Here is a 25,333-nt window from a genome sequence, read left to right as displayed (position 1 = left end):
TTGATTCATATACAAGCATTATAATTCCCCCTCGGTGTTATTCCAGAATTGAGTGAATGATCATTAAACGACATTCGCAGCAGCTTAATATGTATGTGACAATATATATATATATATATATATATATATATATATATATATATATATATATATATATATATATATATATATATATATATATATATATATATATATATATATATATATATATATATATATATATATATATATATATATATATATATATATATATATATATATATATATATTATATATATATATATATATATATATATATATATATATATATATATATATATATATATATAATTATATATATATATATATATATATATATATATATATATATATATATATATATATATATATATATATATATATATATATATATATATATATATATATATATATATATATATAAAACTGATCATGAAAATATGGAACGTGATGAATATATAAATGAAGATAAAATCTACAAAGGAAAAGAAACACCAGAGTGCTGTGAGGCTTTTCGACTGTCTGTCGTCCTTACTTGGCAGACTGAATAAAACATAAAAGTGAGTTTACTAAAGAAAGCCTATAAATGACAGATGGGGATTGCAAAAAGGAAAATATACGTACCAGGAATCCAACGCAACTGAAGAATTAGTAAAACTGCCAAAACAGGGTTAAATATTTAAGAGGTTTTACAAAGGATTAGGATCAACAGTTTAGAAGCAGGGACAGGACAATTAAAAGATTAGTACAACAAAATAATTCTCTTTTTTTGTAAACAATTACAATTTTTGCAAGATGAAAATTTTTACAAATAAACAATTATATTAAACATACAGATACATAGAAAATATATATGTTAGCTAATTTGCAATTAAGTCAGTGATTTTTATCTTTTAGGTCATTCATGAACAATTTTCTAATACAGGGGTCCAAATAATACATGCCAGGGCTAAGGTTAAAATTACAGCTGGAAGTAAGCTGGATAATAGCAGACTCCAAAAGATTTCTTGAAGAGAAATCTTTCGATCTAGCAATCACTGAACTTTCAGCCCATTTTATCCTGAGAGAGTTTTCACTTGAATGAATGAATATAGCATTGGATGTTTGTCCACTTTTGATTGAATACTTATGTTGCATAATGTGTACATCTAAATCTTTGCTAGATTGGCCAATATAAAAAGAGGGGCAGTCCAAACATGGAATTTTATATATTATGTTGTTTTCTTCAGGGCTATTTTTTTTAACATTTCTTTTAGTTTGTTATTGTAGGAAGAAACGAGGTTGACATTAAAAGATTTTAACAATGATTTTATGTTTTTAAAACCACTAAAATAATAAGGCAAGCTAAGAGTGTTCTTAGGGGTTTCTTTCTCCATGTGGGTTTTACTATAACAAATATCTAGTGTATGTGAAGGATTACATAGATCTGTCCCTATTTTTCTTATGTATTCAGTTTCTTGATCTAAATACTAGGGACTGACAATGCGCAAAGCTTGTAAAAACATAGAAGAAAAAATTTATATTTTGATGTTAAGGTGATGGCCTGAGTAAAAATGAACATAAGTTAAGTTCTTGGTTGGTTTCCTATAAATACCGAATTTGCACTGAAATGGTTCTCCATGTATTAAAACATCTAAGTAAGGGAGGCAATAGCCTTTTTTTAATTCTAAAGTAAACTTATTGGATGGTACCTGGTTATTCAAATTAGAGAGTAAATCATTTACGTCAATACCAGCAGGCAAAACAACTAAAATATTGTCAACATATCTATACCACTTTAAAGGAATATAACTGATATTAGGTAAGTGTCGTTTTTCAAAGAATTCCATATACAAGTTTGAGAGGAGTGGGGATAAAGGGTTGCCCATTGCCATGCCAAATATTTGTTGGCAAAATTCACCATTGAACATAAACTTATAATCACAAATGCACATCCTAGTGAGTGAAATAACGTGACTTACAGGTAGAGGTAATTCATGATGGATTAGTTCATTACTAAGATACTCTAAAACAGAATCTATAGGGACTTTAGTAGTGGAGCGGGTAACTACGAAAAAATAGGGGAAAAGTGCAAATGGTGATACAAGCATAAAACTTGGCTCAACTATTCCTCTTGTCCATTGGTCTCATCATCAACCTCCGGCCACACAAAATTTTGCCATTACCCAAAATGGCCGACAGGTTTCCAAAATGGCGTCCTGTGGATATTTGAATACTGGTATTTAATTGATTAATTACATTCAAATCCCTATGTCACTCCCACTTTATATTAAAATATTAAAAACAAGCCCTTATATATTATGTAGATACATCATTTCTCTGCATAGAAATATTCAAGATGGCTGTCACTATATCAAATACGTCCGCCAAAATGCCAAAAATTGGTACTTAAGCTCATATATGAGGCTAAAGGTCGGGTAATACATGGATTTGGGGTAACTTCAGCCTGATCAGTTAATTTTTTGTAGATTAGAAATCAATTGATGGGTAATACGCTTAATGTAAAAATGTAATAGTGCAGTGTCAGTGTACTACCAGGGGACACTGGTTGACACTATAGCTGTGAAACTCAGCATGGGTTTCAGTGCTAGCTAATGACAGAGATTTCTTATTAGTTTCCCAAATGCTGTTTAGCTAGCCCCACTTCAAAACTAAACAGCTGCACCTGAATTGACAGGATGTGCCAGCGCGGGAGAGCTGAGCCAAGAAAGACGGGGCTCTAGTCTTCAAGATGGTGTACAGATCACACAGGAATTAAATAGCATTGGATGAATAATCGGGCTTGGGGTAAGATTATGACATATCTGAGCCTACTTGTATCCCATATCTGAAAGTGCATATATGTTATATAGGTGTTGAAAGGACAAACCCTTGTCCTAAAGAACAGAAGCAATGGCAGGACAATCTTGGAAGTTAATGTCTTTCCTGAAGGGAGATAGTACCACTAACTGGAAGCTTTGTTGCTTGTGCCGAGAGGACACACGTGAAAGAGTAGTTGATGCATCTGGTGCTGGCTATGTTACCTTTGCTACAAACATTCCTGAATTCTATAAGTTAAATGCAATGCCTATACCATTTCATCCCAAAAGGCTTGATGAAGGTGATGGAATTCTGCAGACCTTTGAAAATAACAAAGCAACATATCATGAATCATGTATTCTGAAGTTCAAAGCAACAAAACTAGAAAGGAAAAGTGAGTCATTGTGTAAACAAAAGAAGATGATGCACCATCAGCAAAATTCATATGTAGTAGCCAGAAGGCAGATGAAGAAGATGCAGAAGAATCTAAGACTGAGAAAGAAGGAATATGCTTTATTTCTGACTCACCAGCACAAATCAAAGGTTTACGATTGGCCATGATATTGCCTTTACATGAAAAGCTGCAATGATGTGCCACCAACCTGCTAGATGAGAAACTTCTGACCAAGCTTAGTGCTGAGATATTGTTTCAGGACCATATGTATCACCCATCTTGTCTGACAGGTGTGTACAACAGGGAAAGGGCTTGGCTAAATTCCCAGAAAATTAGAGATGATTACGTGCAGTACAGACAAGAGGCATGTGCCCATGTTTTTGCTGAGCTTAAGATGTACATAAGAGACAAGCAGTTGACTACAGATGGGTACTGCTGTTTTACAATGGTAGAAATTTATGATCTGTACAAACAAAGACTGGAACAGCTGAGTGTTGATGCTTCTTTTGTGCACCAGACACAGTTGAAAGAACAGGTAATTGCCTGCATCCCAGACCTGTTGGACTTTAAAAAGGGAAGAGAAATTTGGTTTGCCCATAAAAGGAAAATGGGAGAAGCCCTAGCCACGGCATGTGACTACAATGATGCACTAATTGTGGCCAGAGCAGCTAAGATATTGAGTAAACAGATGCTTGAACATGAGATAGAATTTAATGGAACCTTAACAGCAGACACTAGAAGAGAATCTGTGCCACCAAGTTTGTTGGAATTTGTAAGTGTGCTACAAAACAGTGGCGATATAAAATCCCAACTTAAATATGGAACATCATCTACTGATCTAGCTTTAGCACAACTTTTGCACTTCAACTGTCGAAAGAATCCAGCATCTTCAACATTCTCCAGACATTCCAAGTCAAGAGAACTCCGTTTTCAATATATATTGGTCTCCTGGTCTTTGCAAAAACCAGGAAGCATCAATTAATTGATACATTCCATCACCATCAGTTATGGTAGGTTCTGGAATTGACTAAAGGGTTAGGAGAAGCAGTTGTAACAAGGGCTGTGGAGGAAGAAGCAGTTTGTCCCATTACATTAAGAAAAGGGCTCTTTACAACTCGTGCTGTTGACAATCTGGACCATAATCCAAGTGCCACAACTGCACAAACATCCTTCCATGGGACAGGCATATATTTGTTTCAGCATCCGAGCACTGATGAAAAGGGTGAGGACAGAAACTTGGCCCAAATCTTCCAAAGTGGTACAAAGTAAAAAAAAAGTACCTTCTCTTCCTGAATATTACACAAATGTACCTCCTGCTCACTTTAAACATGAAAATTCCCTTACTTCATCCAGTGGAAGTGCGGGACATCAACAGGTTGTGCTTTCAAAGCATCTTTCTCTTGAGTGTAAATGGCTTGAGAAAGTCAGTCTGTCGGACTGGAGTGAAAATGCTGTGTCCATATCTTGGGCAGCACATCACACTTCTCAGGAGCGACAGGCCCCATTTGAAATAAGCTTGTCATCAATGTCTGGACAAACTATGGATTAAATTTGGTAGAGGAAAAGACATGAGGTGAATATCTATCCATGAAATTGCAGTAGCCATGCATTTAGCGGGTGTGACACAGTGTCTGCCTTTCATGGAAAGGGAAAGAATTCTGCATGGCAAACATGGACTGTGTTTCAGTGTGCCACACCCACCTTCACCAAACTAAGTTCAACACCAGCAGCTGTAGAAGATGAAGACGTGCAAATTATTGAAGAGTTCGTGGTGCTAATGTACAACAGAAGCATTTCATATAAAAATGTAAATGAGGCTAGACTTGATCTCTTTGTAAGAAAGCAAAGAGCTTATGATTGCATTCCCCCTACAAGGGCTGCTCTTAGAGAGAGTTGCAAGAGAGCTGCCTTTCAAGCAGGGCATATTTGGTGCCAGTCTTTAGTATGTCATCCAGTTTTGCCCAGTCCAAGACACTGGGGATGGCAACAGATTGATGGCACCTGGTTTCCGTACTGGACAGACTTGCTAATAGTAGCAAAATCTTGCCAAGGACTGAATAAGTGTGGGTGCAAAAAGTAATGCCATGACAGGTGCAAGTGCTACAAATCTGGACTTAGCTGCACAGCTCTCTGCAGCTGCACTTGCTAAAACTAATTGATACACAAACATATTGGTTTCTCTCAGGAGATACATACTTTTTTATCTTTGACAACCATTTTCGAAATATGGTGGCCATATTGGAAAGATGGGTTCACATTATCTCTTCATGACAGTAAGAATGCTAAAATACAAATTCTCAATCATTATATGGACAGTACACAACTTTTTATAGGATTGTGAAATGAAAACATTTGAAATATACAGCAAATTTGCCGCCATTTTGGAAAAGTGTCAGCCATCTTGAAACAGCCAAATATTGAGGTGGCCGGAGGTTGATTTTGATTTATGTGGATAATAAGTGTTCTCATGCCAAATCTGTTGCTTGTATCACCATTTGCACTTTTTTCCCATTATCCCGCTCCACTATATTAAAAAGGGAACAAACATTAAACTAATGAGTCTATCAGTGGGGCAAAAGTGTTTTTATTTAAATTATCAACTAAATCTAGACAATTATATACGTGAGAATCGGAGATAGTTCCAAGTAACGGGACGAGAGCTTGGTAATATATTTCGAAAGTTTATATGATACCGGTATTAAGCCAACAGGACTGATAATAAGCCACACAGGATTATTTTCTTTGTGTTTTTACTAATCCGTACAAGTAAGGTAACGAGGGAAATTTTCCTGACAACTGAACTATCAGTTCTTTTTTATCTTTAAGGATTTTTTTCACTGTGCTGTTGAATTTTTTTATGACTTGATCAAGGAGATTTTTTCTTTTAGTTTTTTATGTCGTATCATCATCTGTCGATTTAGTGATATTCTCAGGTGCGCGTTCCTTCCAGGTGCATTGATATATATATATATATATATATATATATATATATATATATATATATATATATATATATATATATATATATATATATATATATATATATATATATATATATATATATATATATATATATATATATATATATATATATATATATATATATATGTATATATATATATATATATATATATATATATATATATATATATATATATATATATATATATATATATATATATATATATATATATATATATACATACATCTATATGTATATCTATATATATATATATATATATATATATATATATATATATATATATATATATATATATATATATATATATATATATATATATATATATATATATATATATATATATATATATATATATATATATATATATATATACACACACACACACACATATATATATATATATATATATATATATATATATATATATATATATATATATATATATATATATATATATATATATATATATATATACATATATATATATATATATATATATATATATATATATATATATATATATATATATATATATACATATATATATATATATATATATATATATATATATATATATATATATATATATATATATATATATATATATATATATATATATATATATATATATATATATATATATATATACACACACACACACACACACACACACACACACATATATATATATATATATATATATATATATATATATATATATATATATATATATATATATATATATATATATATATATATATATATATATTCTTTGGTATTTTCAAAAATTTATCTCTTAGTCGTCAGCTTGAACGGGAGATTAGCTGCAGGAAGAGACGCCATGAAGGGGTTGAACTTAGGTAGGCCTAAAACCCCCAAGGTCACCTGATTTGGGGATAGAACAATACCGCTCCTTAAGCCCCCATCGGATGTTTTTTGGGGGGTCAGGTAGCCGCTAGTGAACAGGGACGAATCCGGGTTGTAGGTAGGCTATGATCCTAACACTTAAGTCCTTAACTATAAGACCTATTTTCCCTACAAGCTTTTGTTGGCTGTGTGACTGCTTGAAGATGGCTGATGTCCTGGATTTGAAGCAAAACAACAAAGCAGCGCCCGAGTCCTAAACGCCACCACACTCTGTACCTAGCCACCAATGTGTCTAGTGGCGCCCTTTTGTCTTCCTGCCACTGGCAAAGATTGAACGACCGTGGAGGCCAAATCCCTCACATGCTATGAGCTCTAAGCACAGGAGGTATCAGGTACGTCTGGAAGCATTTAGTCCCAAGCCAGTTTCTGTTCCTTCCCGTGAATTTCTCTCTGTTTTCCGAATTTCCAACTTTTCATTCTCTTAAACAAAGAACCTTTATTCGATCAAACCTACTAACAAAGCTGCCCCCATGCTTCGCCCCCGCTAAGCTCCAATTAAATTAATTCAGTGATAAGAATTAGATTATTCCCATCATAGTGTTAACGAAGGGCTAATTAATTCTAATTGATCAATTCCTCCATTGTGTATATTTAAGTTTCATGCGAGAGAAACTCCTTGTATGAATGCTAACCTGGAATTCTCTTCCAGAAACCCTGCTACTCTGCTCCCAAGCAGTCGATCCCAGCCTTGTCAGTCAATTCCACTTAGAAGTGCTGCCATTTCTGATAAGCAAGAAAGTCCTGATAGGCAGTCATGGGGCACTAACCAGTCCCCACCAATTGTGCACAAGCGCCTGAATTTGAAAATCCTTCAACCAATATTAACTGTTTCCTATTCAGAGATTTGCTATTCATTGTCTAATATTGTTGCACATTGCATGTGCTCGCAAGCCGCACAGTCGGTTATTTTCAGATACATTAAGTGACTGCTTCATCTGTAAATAAATTCAGTTTAACATAATCAGTTACTCGTTTCCCATGGTGACCTTCCACTCCCTGAGTAATCACTGATAATTAAGGTAAGTCACACCTCTTTCCCATCCATTTTATTACATTCTGGGTGCTCTGTGTTGGCCCCTGAAGGCAGTTCATGATAAAAAAATCCCTTTATATTCCTCCAACAGGCCCCAGAACGTAAAAAAGAAGAAGAGGAAGAAGAAGAAGAAGAAGAAATATATATAAATTATATCTATATATATATATATATATATATATATATATATATATATATATATATATATATATATATATATATATATATATATATAGTGTATAGTTTATATATTTTTTGTCACATACATATTAAGCAGCTGCAAATGTCCTTTACTAATAATTCACTCCATCTCGAATAACACCGAAGGGGAATGATAATTGATAAGCAATTCGTCACCAAGGAGACTTGAACCACCGACAGTAGGAACCGCCGATAACTGTGACGATTTTTTACTCTTCAGCTGTCAAAGGAAGTATAAGGTGACACCTATTCTGCCGTACATATTCCTGTCGAATTCAGGACTTGGTACTTAAAACTGTTTTCGACCCACCTCTGCCATTATAGCTAATTGGTACGTATGTAACATGTAGCTATTTATGAATTTTTGTCACATTCACCGCGACATATTTTATATCTAAAGTCCTATGATCTTGTGGTACTATGCTCACTTCTCCAGCCAGAGCCACCAGATCATTCCGTGAATGGGAAAAGCGGTTTTGGCCTGTATCTTACAAAATCCATTGCGAGCATGTCACCCAAAACAACTAATCGTATACCTGACGGTTTTTCGACTGTGAATTGTTGTAGCCAGGTTAGAGACTACCACACCCAGCCCCCAGTTTTTGCCGAGGACTATCCACCCCTTCAAAGTTGAAAGGACATAAAGGGTAAAGCATATTTATAATGCCAAAATGCCTTTTCCTTGATTCGCCTGTTAGGAAGGCATTGAAGAACCTCCTTCATTCAGCATTCAGGAAGGAATTCTCGCCGTAAACAAGTCACAAATATGGCGTTTTAATCGTTGATTAATATGCAAACTCTTTAGCTTTTAACCAGAGGACATTGTAAATATCCTTATAACAATTCTTGTCCATTTTCTTTTCGTCATTTTCTAAGTTATTCTTGTTATATAAGTCTCAAAAAGTGATCATATGCTCATAATAATGAGTAAAAATACTTCTAACGGAAATACACACTTCTTTTATGTATTTATTTACATATTATTTACTGTTTATTTACTATTATCATTATTGTTTTGTTGAGGATGTAGATGTTGCAATTTTGGTTTGTTGTTCACATTTTTTGGGCCTTCACCAGTTAGTTTATTCTTTGTCTTTTCTTTCTATGTTCTTCGGTGAATGACGGTAATTCCATCATCCGTTGTTTATTCAAAAATGCAATGAAAAAGCAGTTTATGTAAATTAACTTACTTCTTGTTTTTCGTTGTTTAATACTTGAGTTGTTAAATTTCATGTGAGTGAATGTTTGTGTGATTAGCTCTCTCTCTCTCTCTCTCTCTCTCTCTCTCTCTCTCTCTTGGAATATTTTCTTATAATAAATTGATTTAGACCATACTTGTTTATGATGGCGTGTTGCCAACAAATCAATGCAAAATTTTGGTTATCCATTTGAAGGGAAAGTATTCCGTTTTTAACATTAGTATTGTTTAACCTCGAAAATCTATTTCTTTTTCTCTATCTGTTTTGTTACTATTTTTTTTTCCACTCTGCAAGTTATGTCATTCTAATTTTTGGAGATATTATAAATTGGTGTCGTGTTAGTCGCATTTCATATTTTTGTAAAGAACATTGATAATAGTTAAAGTCCTTTTTGGACAATTATTTTTTGTTCAACTTCTGCAAGCTATAGGTTTTGCAAAAACGAATAAAGGAACAACGAGGCAAAGGAGAAGTGGATTGTATCCGCTAGTTGTATTTATATCACACAATGAATAGTATTTCAGGTCTACTGAAATAATAAAGCAGAAAAAGCATAAAGGAATAAACAAAAATCGTTTATAGTCATGAAATCATTGGAATAACATCCCCATACAAAATTTAATGATAGAACCTTTCTCATTACTAAAACTGAATGCTTTACTTCAGTAATATTTCAAATGAATATTATATGGCAGTGTAATCAAACATTTCATTCTGATGAACTTATTGAAAGCCCAGTTCGTTATTTTAGAATTCCAGGTTTATGAGGTGAATACATTACTGCTAGGGCATTGCTGCAAATTAACCGGAATGTCGGAAATACTATCATATTTATAGTTTTTCCACAACAATTATTAATTTAGGTACGATGGCTGGATTGGTTGACCAAAGACACACAGACACTTTGTCACATTTACAAACACTTTAAATATTTATAGTTCACAGGTACCCTCTCCTATGAGGAAAAAGATACGTGATGAGGTAGAAGAATATCCCGATTATTCTTCAGCGGTGATGACAGATATTCTGGTATATTGCTAATGCTGGTGATAACAATACAGTGATTATGAATTGTTTTCCTCAGTAATCCTCATCTTGTCATTTTCCTTACCTTTATACATATAGTGAAGAATATATATATTGCCCAGGAACCCCATATAGAACACTTGGAGAGACGCGTCCAGGTGGGTGGGATCCTCAGGAGATCAAAATAATCCATTTTAGCTTATTTAAGCATGACATAGACTTAGCCATTCTGGACTGGAAGGAATGAGAGCTTTGCTTTCCTTTCCTTCTTGTCTTCCTGCTCCTTATCCTCCTCCTTACTTGTTGAGCGCTGGAGCATAAATGGCGGAGGAGGTCACCAGGGGTCATGGGCATCAGAAATCTGCCTTCATACTTGTCTGGAGGAAACTAATTTAGCAAGGGAAGGGAATCCCATTTTGTCTTGCCTGATAGACTAGAAATTCAAGCGTCCTATGGAGGAGGAGGAACTCTTCAAACACATTTCGCTTTTGTAGATATAAGAGGGAATATCATACACAGAATGGTTAAGGAAAAATGAGATATGAAAATCCTGGGAAATCATGGCACATATCATGGGTCTGAAATAATAAAATATTCTTCTTTGTATCACGATACATATACCTGGATTTAAATGATACTAAATAGCAGCTTTGAAATGGGATCTTATAGGACATATAATAGGATAATATGTACAAATACAGCAATATATAGCAGGGACATCATCATGTCATACCTGGATAAATGTGGTGAGACTGTGTGTGTGTGTGTGTGTGTGTAGAAGGGACAGATGCACAGTATATGTTTTCTGGTTAGAAAGTTAAAAAATCATTTTATTCCCTCTGAAGTAATGGCGAGAGCACAGCCACTTCCTGGTTAAAGCGCCAGGGATGATTAACAGTGACGTTTCTTGGACTTTGGGGTCGTCCCATCAGATAGGATGAGTATCAATCAGACAGTAAATAAGATAAAAGGGACAGAAGGAACAGTATAATGCATAAAACGGCAGGATAATGACCACTCAGTAATTCTTTTCTAAAATTCTTTTATTATTATTTTTTGTGGTGGATAAAGAGACAGGGAGAGAGTCATTTGTTGATAAAAGGGACAGAAGAAAAGTAATATCTGGACAATAAAAGTTTCATCTAGTATTTTCTCTTTAAAATTTTACAGTCACCACACTAATACCTGGATAAAAGAGACAGACAGTACAGTAATACCTGGTTAAAGGGGAAGAGCAAGGCACTTATTTATAAACCTCAGAATCATTTGCAGTGGTTGGGTATTTTTAGAAATATTTTGAATGAATTTCATTCCAAGCATAGAATAATTTAGGTAACGTTGCTAATGATGAATTATGCTGTTGTAAATAAAACAGTTGTGTCTGAGTTAACATGGGAGAGTGTTCGTTGAATCCACTGTAAATTTTTACTGTACCAACAACCGCTGGAAAAGGTTGTTGGCCTGGATAACAAGATTATTCAGATGGCCGATGATGCAACATTCTGTAGACACGTAAATCCATTTACGAGAAATGTAGCTCCAAACAATTTGTCTTAGATGCAATTTGCAATTGAGGGGTTATTGATTGTTAAAAGTCAGTGAGGTATTGAGACTGAAATTAAAATGAAAACATTATCGATTAGTAGTTCTTTAACATTTTTTCCACCCCTTCCCCCTTCAGGTGGGTGGGACTCTGTTGAATGAGTGAAGATTTAACTATTCTTGGTGCAATTTTGCTGGAATCTTAAATATTAAATAAGCTTCTCCAGTGTGGATGACATAACTGCTAGGGCCAGAGATTTATCTCTTTTAGATAACATTGTTTGTGGTGAGTCAGGAAGGATTTTTTAACATTAGCAGATATGACTTGGACCATCGAGGTTGGTATCTGTTTTGTCAATTTTTCATAAATTACCATTTTTAACCGAGTCATCTTGCCCGTTTTACAGGTTGATGTGATTCTCTTTTGCTTGGATTCAGATAACCTGAACAAGAAACAATTATGGTACACCTGCCTTGCTAGTTTAATGGGGCATTACCATCAAGTTTCATAAATGATGCTACACCAAGTAATATATATTGCTACTTTAAAGCGATAACTGGTTTTGCATATCGTATTTCCTAGGCAAGCGTTGCATTTGCGTGCGCTAGAATCTTAGTATAAACTCAAGGCCAGGAGCTTAAGTAACATGCCCTATCGGCTTCCTCCTCTTTAACTTTTCATTGTGTATTTTCATCTGCATTAATAATAAGGTCATGTTAAATTATGGTTATTGATAAGTTGATAGGTTTCAATAATAATAATATTGTTTCTGTTCTTGTTTTATTGTTGCTTCTGCATTTAATATTCTAGGTATTATTATTCTCCTGAGTTATCATTTAATTTATTTTGACATTAGTATTATTATATCTTGAAATGAATATTCATTTTTTCATATAAATTGCCATGTATGGATTTATGATTATTAGAATCTTTAATTAACAGCAATAAGAGAATAAAAATGTCCCGGAGAAACGTCGTGGGACTCAGCCTCATTTTCAATTTATTTAAATGACATAATTGAAAGCATGAGTAGAGGATAGCGCCTGAAGATGGACAGCTGCATATTTTACGTTGTAATAAAATTCGTAGAATGGCGGGAGATTGTAGGAGATGAATGAATTACTGACGTGTGTATAATACAGGAGAATATAACGAATGGCGGCAAAATAGTGCCACCTAAGTGAAAAATAAAGCAGTTGGGTATTGAAATTAAGCAAGAGTGGCTGTATATAATAGGAGATTTATAAGTTGTTCAGGCTAATTCATATGTGAATAAGATTTTATCTTCTTATTCTAAATAGTCTTCCTCTTTATCTTTCTCTCATTGATTTATGATAGATAAGTGTGTTTATGCATTGAATAAATCTAACAAAGTGTAAGCCTTTAAAAAGCTGGCACACAGAACAGTTGTTTTTATATTGGTGCTTATAATCCCGCAACAACAGCCACTCCCAAATTCCAGCGATGACAAAACATGAATATTTAATTGTCTAGGATCATTTTTTTTTAAACCTACAAGGAGAAATGAATTCCATTTTGTCCTTATTCAGACACGAAATTCTGATTACATCCACCACCCAATTTAGGATTTATTACGCCGTTTCTTGCCGGTGAGTTAAGAGGTTTCCGATGTACTCACATCGTTCTGAAAATAAACCCAGTTCAACTTATGTGATAAAATTAATAATTGAGAAACAGAAAAGGTTTGACAACTGTCTTAACTTTTGTAAACGTCGTTACGGGTAACATTTTAAAAAAAATATAATAGGGAGAATAGGTTTCTGTTAATAAATTAAATGTTCGTGGAACAGCTATAATTTTAATGCAAACATAAACAGTTGATAAGCCCATAATAATAATAATAATAATAATAATAATAATAATAATAATATATATATATATAATAATAATAATTAAAGATTTTTTTACTTATTTTTTCATATCCCATCTTTTTGCATTATAAACAATGTGTTTTACATGAGGATACATATAATCATATCTTTATTTTTAAATAATGCATATAATAATAATTGTTTTCAACATTAACCAGAATCACTAATCATGACTGTAGACTCAAGAAAACAACAGAGTTAATTACTGCAAGCCGGCTGATGCGCATTTTAATTATTTCTGGTCATATGATTTCTCGCTATAATAAAATTCACAATAACGCTGTAGGTCCCGTTACACTAAGTAACAATTGGTTCTTCGTAAAATCAGTCTAATCCATCAGAATCGCCAACACACAGGCCATTTTTTTCCGTCCTCAGTGGTCTCGCCGTCTATCTAAACTTTTCTTGGTATACATATATCATTCTTCCTCACAAAATTTCTCAGTTATACATATTTTCTCCCCGGCTGTCGTATATTCTTTCCAGAGGGTTAAATATCTCAAAACATTATGATCTCTTCTTTCATATGCTAATATTTTACCATTTCTTTTGTGCATTTCAGCATTTCTTATTTTTTTACTAAATTCTTTTATCACTTATACTAAACCAACAGTTCAATCAGCAGGTTGTGTATGTCATTCTCAACTTCAATTCCATAAAAGAAGAGTTTGCTCAACAATGTTTTAAGACATAAAGACCTTGGAGTCCATAATCAAGTTTTGTCAATATTTCCTGCCATCTCATTGACCTTAAGCTTTAGTTTTGTTTCCATTTACTCTCAATTTTCTCCTATCGCAAGAAACCTCAAACACCTATTAGTTATTTCAGGCTCTCTTCACTGTCCCCAGACAGTATTGTATCATCTTCAAAACCCAGTCAATCCAATCTCACGCTGACTTTATGTGTTTTTCTTATTTCCCTCTTAAAAAACTTACGAGTTTGTCCTAATTGCAGTGTCATCCATAATCGGCCCTTCCTCTTGGTAGCGTTTCCATCTAAGGCAGATATATCTTCAAGAATCATAACATTTCTCACCATCAACTTGACCTTTCCTCCGCCTCTCATTTAATAGTGGGTTCCAGTAACCTTTCTGCGTAATTTTCTCCTTCAGTGTATTTTTATATGAACGGTTTGGGAAGTCTTGCCTTTCCAACAAAAAGTAACTCCCAAACATGGTTGCCAAAAACTTTGCCAAGGGCATTAATCACTTACTCCAGGAACTTCATAACCACCAAGTAACGTTGACATGGTCTCCAGTATGATTTATGTTAAACAAGCCCAACGTCTTTGACAGATCCTGGGGTGATTTCTCAAACAGATTTCAGTGTCATTTTTTCCAACCTGAAAACTCATAAAAAACTGAGAAGTTTTGCATTTTTTTGTCAGTTTAATCACGTTTTAAAATTTATTTAAACTAACATGTTTGAGTTCGTCACCCATCCCAAGAATCTTCAAACACTGAATAGCTCTGATATTTCCACCTCTTCACATTTTCAGTTACCAGATTGCGTGACAACCCTCTTTGTACTTCCCCTCACTGACTTATTTCCTTTCACATACTTTATACCAAAATAAATTTGTTTATATGCAAACCCTCGACCTAGCCATTATGAGTTACTGAAGATCTGTCGTCCAAACAATGCTCAAATTCCCATCCTAACTATTTTAATCATTTGTCATTGTTTTTATGAAAATTTAAACGTTTAATGTATTAAAATTCTAATTTTCTGATTATTCTTGATGTTTCACAACTTAAAGATATTCAAGAATGCCATCAATGTCAAACAAGCATCCATTAATAAGAGTGAAAAGGTTATCTGCCATTTAGGGATTGTTTCATATCATGTTTCTACAACGCTGTTCTTAGGTGCTCCTTAGGTTTAAGGTACAAATTTAATTCACCTTGTATTTTGACATTTTAATGCAATATGTTTATTTTATTATTTGATGGCTTATTCTTTTGTTTTTTAGTCATGAGGCTGACGCAATGTGGTTAGTCCGTGTCGAGAGAAGGGGCTAACTTGCCATTCTTGTTTAGTCCCTCAAAAGTTGATAAAATCCAGTAAAATTTAATAATGTGTGATACGATTAATTCGTTGATTAAGCTTTTTTCGCCTTTTATTTATTCAGTCCAGATCGAAATTAACAGTTGATTTAAATCAATTTGGCTCCATTATATATTATTTCAAATAGTTTGTTACGTTTCATTACATATGACAAGCAGTTTGACAAATTATTACCTATCAGTTTATGATGATTTAGTTACTTCTGTTAATTTTTTTTTAGTGTAGAACAGAAATTATGCATTATGTTGCGCCTTAAATTACGAAAACCGGTGTAAATGATTAATAGTTCCATCAGCACGAAATAAAACTGCTAACAGTATAATTAGAGTAATCGCTTTGTTCTGATGTTAAAATGAAGCTGGGTTCAGGAAATGTTTATGATTTAAGTCGTAAAATGAACCATAGGCTAATTTATCTCAGTATATTTATGATTTAATACCATCTTTCGTGTATAACTGTGATGTTGTGATATCATAATCCTTGGTTATTGTTAAGATACTAATATCAATTCAATTAGTAAATTAAATATTTCCAGCTTTATGACCAGTATTATACTTAGAATATTTATCGTCTTCGTGAAATGGAATCATTTGGCGTTATAGTAGAGGTGTGTATTCAAGCCATAACTTTTGATACACTGGAAGATGAAAGCGTTCCATCATATTGTACAAATTGTCTTGCTACTCATTCTAGAGGAAGAAGTATTTGTTCAAAGGTTTCAAAGTTACCATTACAACATCAACATTAATAACGATGCTTAGAAAATTGCATCGTTTAATTTTCAAATGGTCATCTAAAATGGGGATAACTTGCTTTTCAACATTTTACATTTATTCCTTTCTCACCAGTGGAATCTCCATCTGTGGTCCATATCAGTTAGAAACATCAGGGATGGAAGTGACTTTGACCACTGAGCAATCAAGAGAAATGAGTAAGGTTGATACTGGTTATAAGTACAAAAACTTGTGTAATAACAGGCATATGTTTTCAAAGTAGTTGCTTAACTGTTTGTTTCTTTGATGGAATCAGATTGGTCAAAATCTAATGAATATTTTGTTGAAATTTCAAATTTGGGACATTTTACAACCTCATCGGTAAGGAAGACCTATCACTTATATTTTTGTTAGTTTCTAAACCTTAAATAAATTCCGTAACGATAAGTTCTTTCAGTTTTGGATGATTTTAAAAGTGAACTTTTGTTAAAATAATGTTTGCTTAGTTTTTTGTTACCAGGCGTGCGGAAAAGTTAATAAACGGGTTTTGTTAGAATTTAAAATATGTTGCTTCACATTTAGACATTTTTGAGGTCCAAAATCTTTTGTCTGAGATAGATAGATAGATAGATAGATAGATTTTAGATAGATAGATAGATAGAAAATATAGATTGATAGCAGATAGATAAAAAAAAGATTAGTGAGTATAACAAATAACTGAAGCTAAATATTCCATCAGATAAAACCCAGTTTTTTCTCATAGCGCAGTTGGTATTATAAATTTTGTTTCTACAAGTGATTAGAACCGGTTCAGTTCCCCAAAATTGTTGTTATTTTAAGATTGGAAATTGACGTTGATTTATCCTATGAATTAACGTTAAACTTCAGTTCATTAAACAATGAACTGGTTTTTAGAAATCTCAAACCAATTATTTGAGTGAAATTGGTACAGCGCCATTCCATTATTGTACAGTTATGCTCAAATCTGAGGCGACATGATTCTTTTATATTGTCCAGAATCGCAGAATCAACGTAACGTTGCGAAGTAAGTGTTAAACTTTTGTTCATTTCCAATGTCATACATGTTAACAAGTTTGCGAGTTCACAGCTAGCACTATTTTTCTTATATGTTTATATAAATATGATCCCTTTTTATGCATTGGTATAATCCGTAACCTGTGTGATTTGAACTGATTTTTTTTTTTTTACATTGCTTAGCTCAAAGCACGGTGTGATAAGGTTAGCGGTGCCATCAATGACAGCACACTAAGATGCACCTCGGGCTGGTTAACGTAACTACTTCTGCAGCATTATAACAGTAGACCTAATAAGCTCAACAGTCATAACGACATTTTCAAAATAGGAATATGAATTACAACAAGTTTTCTTTGAATGTTGAAGTTTTAGGCTGTATTCAAACTGCTTGTATCTTGCAAAATGATTTATAGGTCTAAAAAAAATCTAAGCCTTCTGAGATGAAATCTTTGTTACTAAAGAATTTATTTGTAGAGATTACATGTTCTTTGAAGAATAAAAGATGATGATGATGATGATGATTTTAATTATAAGGAGAAGACGGCTATTTATTGGAATATCCATTAGTATTAATATAAATACCCACAGAACACTTGTTTTTTTAATTGTCTTAAAATACATTTTTCTTAAAAGTCCTTCTGCTCGCTTTTGATGTATAATTTATTCATTCATAAGGTAACTTGCAGTGCAAGAAGTTGTAGATGTTTTCTGGTCAGAAGTTGTTAATATAGAGATGTGAATGTTAAGTGTAATGTATTTAAAGTAAGTAAAGAAATCTAACACACCTAAGCCTAGGAACAAAATCTTGCCTTTAACAAAAGAATAATTGAACAGGCGAATATTTACTAGTACGTCATAATTTTTGAAGTGGTCAATAAATATAGCTTAATTCGTTTTATTTTTAAGAAAATCCAAATATTCCTCTATCAAATATAAAATAAATGTTTCAAGATGATTTCATGGTCGCGTCTCATTGGAGACCTATGTCCCAGGTGGTTTATGTTGCGCCGCCACTGTAATGGTTGCATCACACATGCTCCACTCACCCGTTGATATCGGTGGATCATTCTGCTTTAACACTTTATATTTACTTATTTACATTTTTTTTCAGCGTTGAGGCTTAAAAATGAACAAATAGGGCTATTTCAAATTTTGTGGTTGTATTGGAAGAAATATTAATGTTATGACAGAATTTTTCGTTTTTTTATTACTCTAACATTTGAACTGAGGTTTGATGACTTCTTTTGTCAAACGCATCGGCGATGAGTGAACGAAATTTTTGAAAATGTTTCGTAACTGTTTTTCCGAAATTTGGCTAACATTATATTTTCTTTCAGTTTTGAAATATATGACAGTTTTCACTCTTATGAAACATACTTGGGCCTTATTGTAAATAATCATGTTTTCGCATTGAAATAATAGATAAATATGAAACATTTGTTGCCAGTTCGTGAATTTTGAACGAAATCCTATACAGTCATGTCATATCGCTTAGGAGCATAGCTTTACTAATGGAAAGTTCTTCGACAAGGTAATATTCACGAGTGAAACAAGAAGGATATTCTCTCTCACTCTCACTATTAGAACCCGTTGCACGATTTTGCCGCTGCTATGAAAATAATGCTCAGAATTACTACTCACCCTTCGTTTTACTGACTCTTTTCTTCATTTAATCCAATAATCGCCCATTCGCTTCCTTACACAGTTTGAGGAAAAAAACTTTCTACTATGATATATTCTTAGTGGCGGGTGGTGTGGGAGGGGTAGAATGTCTTTATTACCTCCAATAAGGACATTTGCCTAATTTTGTGATTAGATGTGTATGTAAATACACGAAAATTTGAGTTTATGTGTGCCAATGAAATACAGTGATGGCGTTCACAAAAGCTACTATAATGGAAAAAGTATATGTTCTTTAAAGGTTAATAGTAAGTAAGCTGTACGTATGTTCTAAGAAATATTTTGGTTAATTAAGGTAGTGCAGTTACTAAAGAAGAAATTTGCCATCGTAACTTAATGATCCGGTGATGAAGTCTTTGAAAGCAGAGAAAAATGCAATTCAGATCCAGTATGAATATTGTTTAGATCTGGCAAAAAAATGAAACCACTGCGAGGATAAAGAAAAAATCATTTGGACTGTGAAGGGAGAGTCGTAAGTAATAAAAACTATACAGATTAACTCTCCTACTTCAGAGTGTTTGATAAAGATTTGTATCGATGTCAAAGAGAAAGACAGTTTTCATTTGGAAATTTCAGGCGAAAAAGCTTGAGAAAACTAGACAGAGAAAATCTGGGACGATATTACAATTTTCTTGGGATTGCGGGAAACTGGTTTAGGAAAATGACTGGTAAAGGAAAAGGAACATAATTGCGTAAGTGAATATTAAAGTAGTTTTGAAAATACTCTTCGCCTCTGTAAGAGAAATGAAAAATATCCGCAGACAAAAAGCCTTAAGCGTAATTTAGAAAAAATATTGTAATGACTTGTTATTAGTATGTTTCAGATCTTGTTACCCTTGGGGGAAGAGTTTTCTTTCTCGTGAAAATCATGTTTTCCGAAAAACAGAAATTAGTTTCTACTATTTTCTGCACCAGTGGCCCAAATGGTTTCAGGCAATTTCAGTCGGAAATTGTTCAAGTCAGGCAAGAGCAATATCAGCTCAAGTTGCGCAGTATTGCAACTAAATGAGCACATATATTGTCAAGAACGAGCCATTGCCTAAAAGCTTTTACAAGTATAGTACATTTATCTTGTCTAGTCTCGTGACATCCCCTTTTTTTTTATTTTACAACTGAGATAAAAATAACTGATCTATTCAAACTTTCCACAAAATAGTTGCATTCTCTTGCCAAGAGACACTGCTCTTCCCTTGAAATGAAGGTTCTCTTGATTTAAACCGGTATACTGTATGTACATCTCTTTTATTCCGGCCGTCCTTGAATCTAAAGAAGTATAAATTCTCTCCATTTCCCGTTTCGTTTTATATACTATTTTTTTTGGGAGGAAGCGGACGGAGATAGGACTAATCACTTTTGGATCTTGTGAAACGGAGACGGTTATTTGAAAAGGAGCTCTTGAAAGACAATCATCTCATTGAAAAGCAAATGTTAACACAGTGGTACAGAGATTTGGGACTTCTGCCAAGCGCAACTTTGTTATAGTATTTCCTAACATGCGGTGCGTGGCTCTGCCACATGAAACATACTAAGCCAATTTGTCTGATGTCTGGCTGCGCTACAGACCTGGAAAACCGCTGATGTAGTCGCTTCAATAATTTGTTTTAATCATATGACCTTTCGTAATAATAGCCTATTCTCTGGGTGATAATGTAATCAATTCTTTTATTCTTCAAACGTAGTACATTTTGAGATGCCAGTTCTCTTGAAGGATTTGTGGTCATGCTAAGTTGCCTTGGGGGCATGTAGAAGACGGATATGGGTTTTAGAATACCACGAGAATGGAAATAAATCTCCACCAACTAAAACAGTGCAGAACTGTGCACAGTATTTTAAATGGGAATAGTTTTATTTGCACAAAGGTAAAAATTTAACAGAAATTTGACATATTGTAGGTGTAGGAAGAGTCGGCATATACCGAAGAGCAGAATATTTATCCAAGTATATATATGTATACAGGTTGTTTCGAAATTAGAGCCCCCTCCCCCTCTACAGCATAAACTAAAATTGACATGGACAAAAACAATAGTAATTCCAAACAAGTATATATTTAAGTTTCTCTCAGAGTATTTAATATTTTGTGTGGCCTCCATCTGCCTGTACCACAGCCTGCATTCTTGAGTGGTATGATTTCAGCAAATCGCAAAAAAAATCTGAGACTCAAACTCCATTTCCCTGAGCACTTCGCTCACCTCTCTTCACAGATCATCAAGGCTTGGTATACCAACATAGTTCACTGTGCGTGCTTCAACATGATCCTTTAAGATACTACCAATGTTTTCACACACATTAAGGTCAGGGGAGCTACCTGGAAATTCATTTAACAAGAAGAAATCGATACCGCTGTTTCAAAGGAGCTCCTGTGTCTGAAGAGCCTTGAAACATGGTGCCTTATCATGCAAAAATGTGACTTCTTCAACAGATAACACATTTTCAGGATCTTTGACAAAAGGAAATCCTCCACCAGTAAGCATAGTTTCACTGAAGTATTCGCCATTCCATGATTGTCCTTTTTCTTTGATGATCCACACTAACCATTTGGCTCTGAAACAGAAAGATTCCCAATCATTAAGGAAATTTCACAACTTGGCAATAGCACACTTAATCGCTGATATCATCCAACTTTGCAGCTCAAATGATGTCATTTTTATGATTTGGCTTCCTGACTGTGTAAATGGAGAATTCATCAGATGCGGCAACATGGAGAAAGTCAGCTTCATCCCAATCTTTAAGAAATGATTCACAAAATCATGCACGGTTTTCTCTCTGTTGCTGAGTGATGTTGGGCTTGCTGATAATATGAAATGGCTTGATACCAGATTTTTTCAACTCACGATATACAGTACCATAACTTTTCTTTCCTCTTTTTGTTTCTAGTTCAAGCGCCAATTTACGTAAAGACATCCTTGGTCTACCCACTGCCTCAGCTATGATGTCTTTTGACTCCTGAGAAAGGACTTCAGGCCTTCCAAGAAAATGGCTGAGGTTTTTCTTCTTAATTGCTTATTAAACCATGTCTTGTTTGTAGTGCCCCCTCGGGCCAGCTGCTCTTCTTTCCGCCCTTCACTTCGCGTCAGTCCTCTTGACCTCTAGCCCTCCAACTTGTGTCACAGGGCATTGCTTTTTTTAATTTTCATTTAAGAATAAATTATTAGGGTGAGCCTTTAAAGTCTATAAATGGAACTCATTGGTCTCTTTATAATAATAATAATAATAATAATAATAATAATAATAATAATAATAATAATAATAATAATAATAATAATAATAATACAAAACTTCTGTATGATGGTGAGGAATGAGTCACTAGAGCTATATTTAAGGACTTCAATTCTTGTTTTACACAACTTGTTCAGCTTATCTAACTTGTAAGCTTTATAATAAGTTGCGTTAATCAGATAGAATATAATGCTTTTCATAAAAGAAAAAACATTACTTTTTCAGCTCTATGAAATGTAAGAATTTTGGTTCAGTGATTTGTTTCAATTAAAATTTTTAAAATGATAATTTAGCTTCGCATTGCCGAAAGCTGAGGCGATTGTTAGATAAAGTTAGTAAACACTTTTATAGCAACAATTAAAGATCTGTCACTGCGTGGGATTGTGTGTGTGTGCGCGCGCAATGTTAAACATTCAAATATATATTAGAACATTTTGACCACATGAGTGTCTGCTAACTTTTTCGAACCCGGGTCCACATTTCGTCAATGTTCGCGACATACTTAGTTTTCCAGTTTATACTCACAATCTTATGCTAGTTTTTAATATGCGTTTTGTGTTTACTTTTATACAGATATATTTACATAAAAAAAAAAAAAGATGTGCACTTGTAAGTGTGTTTGCTAGTATATGTGTATGCTTATGTTTATATAAATTTATACTGATATATTGGAGATGTATCCATACAGATGTACAATAGTATCTTTTTTATCATCACATCAACCAAATACTTGTCACAGGGCCTTGACAAAATCTAGGAATTTATTATCCATCACCATAATTAAGTGAAATGGCGTAGAACTAAAATGAAATTGCAAAATAAACCACTTGGTGACAAGTTTCACAATTTATTTAGTGGAAGCACCTAATATCTGTACCATCAACTGGCCTCTAAGCCATTCTCAGGCAAGGGCTCTCAAGGGCCACTAAATGATGGGCATTAGGAGAAACTTTTAAGCGTCATTGTCATTCCCAGCCAGTCAAAGATGACTTCCACTCCAAAAACGTAGCCGTGAGAACCAAAAGCCGGCAGTTGTTTTTCAGCCTCCAAAGGAGCAGGATGCACTAATAATCAGCCAGACAATTCCCACACTTACAAATCTCCATAATGCAGGTAAGCTCTTGAGAGTAGAGCATGGTGATCATGAATGATGGTATTAATGTTGATGATAGTGCTAATGGGCTGAAATAAAAAGTAAAATTGCTAAATGCATATGTAAAGAACAGTAAACCCCATGCAGACTTATCACCTTAGGCCTCCTAAGCCAAAGTATGCCTGTGCCTCCTCTGTTGCCACTTCCCCATACACCATATGATGCCCACTTGGGCTTTGTTGCCCTTTCCCAGTTATGACACTGCGCCTAATAAGTGTTGCAATCTCATATTTTATGTTCTAAACCAATATTTGGGTGAATTAGGCAAGTTTGAGAGACCCAACCTAGTCAACAGATGAGATGCTGATGGCCTAAAGAGAGCTGGAGCTGGCAGCTGAATACATACATGTTCTTCTGTTGTTCTAGTGAGGAATATGTTAATTCATTATATTTCCATGTGGCGGGGCCTGTGTCACAAGACGAAGCCACCAAGCTCTCCATTACCAAATCCGCCATCACCTTGACTAAGAAACTGAAGAACCCCAAACATACCTGCATTTATGCTAACAATTTCCTCACCAGTGTGGATCTTGTTGACTAAGCAAGTGTCCAATATGGATTCAATCACATGGGGATTATGAATGACAAAAGGACTGAGTAATGTCTCCCTGACTCCTGTCACACACAAAAGACCTTGTGTCCTGAAATTATAAAGGTACTTCGGAACGGGATCATCTTCATGGACAGATAAATTATGTTAGGAAGAGGCGAAATATAAAGGAGAAATATAAGTAGTGTTTAAAGACTGAAAAGTCAAAGACAAATAGTGGAACTGAAAAGCAGTAGACGATATGGGAGATATCTAGAGGTGGAAAAAGAAGGTAAATAGAAGTGGACGTAAAGTCTGGCAGACAAATGTTTGTGATTTGGAAAAAAGAAAAGAAAAGGCGTTAGCATCGCTGCTTGGCACATTGCGGGAACCATCTTTTCATTTCAATGCAAATAAAAAAAAAAACATTACAATATCAAAATCGCTTAACATCAAAAAAGAAATGTGAGTGAGTAGTTGCACCTGTTCCAAATCTTGACTTTTCATAGAAAGAGAGAAAAAACTTACCGGTAAAACCAAGTCATATCTTAGAGTGTTCAATTAAATACACAGGATAATTGCGACCGTAATGTTTACGACAGGTCGATTTTTCTTAATAAAGTGAAGGGGTTTATGCTTTTCACTGGCGAGCAAATGAAGCAAATGATACTGTATTTACGTTGAGGAGACTGAATGATATTCGATTATATATCTATTCAAGAATATAAAACTGATGTTTAGTTTCCGGAAGGATTTTCCAGTATTAGTTGTGTAATAGATCCCTCTATATTAATACATCCTGCTGAAAAATTGTATTTGAACTGGAAATGTCAGCAAAAGGTCAAAGATTCATTCTGGAAACCATTTTGTAATGTCTGAGAAGTGTTGCTCTCAATACTTAAATATTTCGGATGTTTCAATTCAAA

General features: G+C 33.9%; 1 long non-coding RNA gene across 1 annotated transcript in view; it reads left to right on the top strand.

The window, feature by feature from the left end:
- Positions 1-8,044, top strand: part of LOC136836454 (uncharacterized) — a 33,135-nt gene extending 25,091 nt beyond the window's left edge. Inside the window, exons 2-3 of the long non-coding RNA XR_010852398.1 lie at positions 7,237-7,453; positions 7,771-8,044. This is a non-coding gene — a long non-coding RNA (uncharacterized lncRNA). The remainder of the gene's footprint in view (positions 1-7,236; positions 7,454-7,770) is intronic.
- Positions 8,045-25,333: the final 17,289 nt, after the last annotated feature.

The sequence above is a fragment of the Macrobrachium rosenbergii genome, chromosome 56 (assembly GCF_040412425.1).
Source record: "Macrobrachium rosenbergii isolate ZJJX-2024 chromosome 56, ASM4041242v1, whole genome shotgun sequence".
In the NCBI taxonomy this organism is placed as follows: Eukaryota; Metazoa; Arthropoda; class Malacostraca; order Decapoda; family Palaemonidae; genus Macrobrachium; species Macrobrachium rosenbergii.
Note: the sequence above shows the minus strand (reverse complement) of the source record. Positions and strands in the feature narration are given on the sequence as shown.